Source organism: Anabrus simplex, chromosome 2, assembly GCF_040414725.1.
Source record: "Anabrus simplex isolate iqAnaSimp1 chromosome 2, ASM4041472v1, whole genome shotgun sequence".
Taxonomy (NCBI): Eukaryota; Metazoa; Arthropoda; class Insecta; order Orthoptera; family Tettigoniidae; genus Anabrus; species Anabrus simplex.
The window spans coordinates 76,216,449-76,219,548 of record NC_090266.1 but is presented as its reverse complement, the minus strand read 5'-3'; the positions used below and the strand labels follow the sequence as shown (position 1 = coordinate 76,219,548).

The 3,100-nt window shown below is 43.2% G+C and overlaps 1 non-coding gene across 1 annotated transcript; it reads left to right on the top strand.

Moving 5' to 3' along the window:
* The first annotated feature begins 905 nt into the window (after positions 1–905).
* LOC136864972 (5S ribosomal RNA) lies at positions 906–1,024 on the top strand. The gene has a single exon (XR_010859389.2). It is a non-coding gene; the product is annotated as a 5S ribosomal RNA (ribosomal RNA).
* Positions 1,025–3,100: the final 2,076 nt, after the last annotated feature.

Below are 3,100 nucleotides of genomic sequence, written 5' to 3'. Positions count from 1 at the left end.
TATTATTATTATTATTATTATTATTATTATTATTATTATTATTATTATTATCGAATACGCCAAGGATCCTATTCCCATACCGTGTTAAGGACCTTCCTGTTTTATTTACGGCGAGTGCTGAGCTAACACATCGACCTTTCGCTGGAGACTTGGATTTTCCGTGGAGTTTAAATTTCACGCGAGCGGCGTAAACACTGTACACAGAAACGCCGGTCAGCTGCGCGGTGTTTTTCACCACGTCTTCCACACTCCACAGCGGATTCTCATCTCGTAGGCTACTGTAAACGTTTAAAACAATTTGGTTTAGATTTCCTACTTCATTTTTCTCCACTTTTGTTAGCTTTAAAGTATTTCACAGGGGACTCAAGCGTCACAGCATCACACACGTCTTGCTCACAGCTGGCAGCCATTATGAATACTGAACATACTGTTGCAGCCAGTATTACTAACCGTTTTCTTGGATCTATCTTCAACGTCGCACATATTATGCGAACTTATCAGCAATGGAATGAACTCGAACAAGCTTACTAAGTACACAGTGCAATAAGATATCAATATCATATTAAATCATTATTATTTTGCTACATACACCATTGAGAACAATAACTATTCATAGTCATCTACGTATGAAATGTAAGAGTTGGTAACGAACCCGAATAACATACAACCTGTGATATATTTTCCATATTTACAAAAGGCAAAATGTTTTAATTCGTCAAGTCAGTTCACCAGAATATCTAACCAAACTGAAGGAAGCTCCTAACTTCAGGAACAAGTAACAAACCTAAGGAATTATTTGGCGCTGCGGAAGCCTTTTCACCGACCAGAAGTCTAACATCAAAGGGACCGCTAAGGTCTTGAGTTGACTCTCAGTATAAACCTGTACGTGGCTTAAGCCCGGCTTGGCCAACGGCCATACCATGTTGAATACACCGGTTCTCGTCCGATCACCGCAGTTAAGCAACACTGAGCGTGGTCAGTATTTGGATGGGTGACCGCTTGGGAACACCACGTGCCGTTGGCTCAATTCCCTTTTAGGGGCAAGAGATCTTTCTACGTTGACACCCCGAACAAGTAGCATTTATAAAAGGCCGGCATGGGAGCACCCACAGAAGGAATAAACTTCTCCAGGGGAGAGCTTGATCAGGGACCTCCCTGCTGATAGGCTCGGCCCACAGCAAGCACGCTACTGTGTCACTGGCTGAAACCCGCGGCGAGTTAGTGTTTGATGCTCACTTCTCGACATGGCTCTCGAGCCCGACCAAGCCACGTGCAGATTCAGCAACACCGCCTGTACAGACCATTTGAATTCGCCTGCGAAGCGATCTCATTGGCGAACTTCATCAGCTGATAAAATAACAATGGCGCGACATATCGACGTAATTTTTTCAAGTTACTTGTCAGTATTACCAACGCCGTAACGCTCATACATTCGGTTCACATTGTTTTCGATCACCCTGTATAAGTGTTTCTGAGAAGAGTTTGCAGATCTGCTTTAATAAGATGGCGAAAAATATGTTTGGCCGTGCTAGAAAACAAGCAGCTGCTGAAAATTATTTTGCAAGAAAAAATTAATGGCCAACTCAGTGTCGAGTATCGACGGCAAACAAGGATGGATGACGATAAAACGTGTAAGAACATTCGCCATGCCCAGTGGCCACTTCAATTGCCGACGAATAGAATAACTTAAGCAAGAATGATCACCAACGTCCGTGGGGATCGGATATGGCTCGTAAGAAGAATCTCCCACTTCTGTAGACGAGGCATTTGTTGAGTGAACGGGGGAGTGAAGATAAATAAGGGACACTCATTTTACAAATTACTTTGTAATTACAAAGGAAAGTGCCATAAAAGTTTAAAAAGAAGTCAACGGCGCAATTGACCTCAGCCACCCACTACTGTCGTAAGAGATGAGAACAAGAAAATGTCAGGAGAGACTGGTCAGGAAAGTTAAGCTATAGGTTTCCAGGACAATTGAGTCGTTGACATGGGATAGGTAAAAGCAAAGCAAAGTCACCTCCGTACAGGCCATGAAGGCCCTTAGAGGAGTGGAAGGTAAATGCTCCCACCATTGTTAACCTCGGCACGTGATGGGGTAGAGTGGTTAGCTCTACGCCCGGCCGCCTTTGCCCCCAGGAATTAACCTGGTACTCATTTTTGTTGTAGGCTGAGTGAACCTCAGGGCCATATGCACCTCCGAAAGTGGAAATCTCGTTTCTTGAATTTTACTACTTCCTGACGGGGATTCGAACCCACGTCCTTCCGGGCGAGACATGGGATAGGTAGTGAGTAAAAAAAGATCGAAGTTTAATTTCTTCATGGAGAACGTAGTAAACGCTCGTGCCAATGGCATGGAAAAGGTAGCAAATCAACTGGTACAGTACATTAGTTTCTACGATTAGCGCAAGACGTAACCTGTGTAAAGTCCACGACGTTTGACATGGAGAAGGTTGTATCTCAGCCCGTGCCTCTGGTGGATTTGCCATTTGTTGAAAGTCAACTGAGCGTAAACCTTGTCCATAACAGTTATAATTCGTCATAATGATACTTCAGTTGCCAGAATGCCTCCCGAACCTATTCCATTCAAAATGGTAAGTGGTTATTGCCAACATCTTGACATCAGCTCATACTAGTATTTTTAAATAATAACTTAAGTAGCCTACAACTTGTGCCTAACAATGGTTCCAGAAGAAGATGCGGAAATAATCAGAGATGCTAAACATTTTCGAACATTTCATGTAATCATGATGACGCCTGGTGATTTTCATGACTTCGCCATGGAAAGCAAGAGATATGTTAATACTGAACGCCTTAATATTAGCGCTGGGAGCTACATGAGGATTTCAAGAGCCGAACTTCCCTCAGCCAAGACGAGGTAATCATTCAACGACATTGAACCGTGGAACGAGCATAGTATCCTCAAAAGAGGACGGTCCTTTCAGCAACATTCAGAGCTTACAATCACTGGGAAGGAGACTAACCATCAGCGAACCGATAAAAAGACCTGTTGGCTATGCTGGATTTCTTGGATGAAAAATATAATTCGTTTGTCGTGAAATGTCCGCTTGAAACATACACGTCAGTACAATTTGTGCCCGAA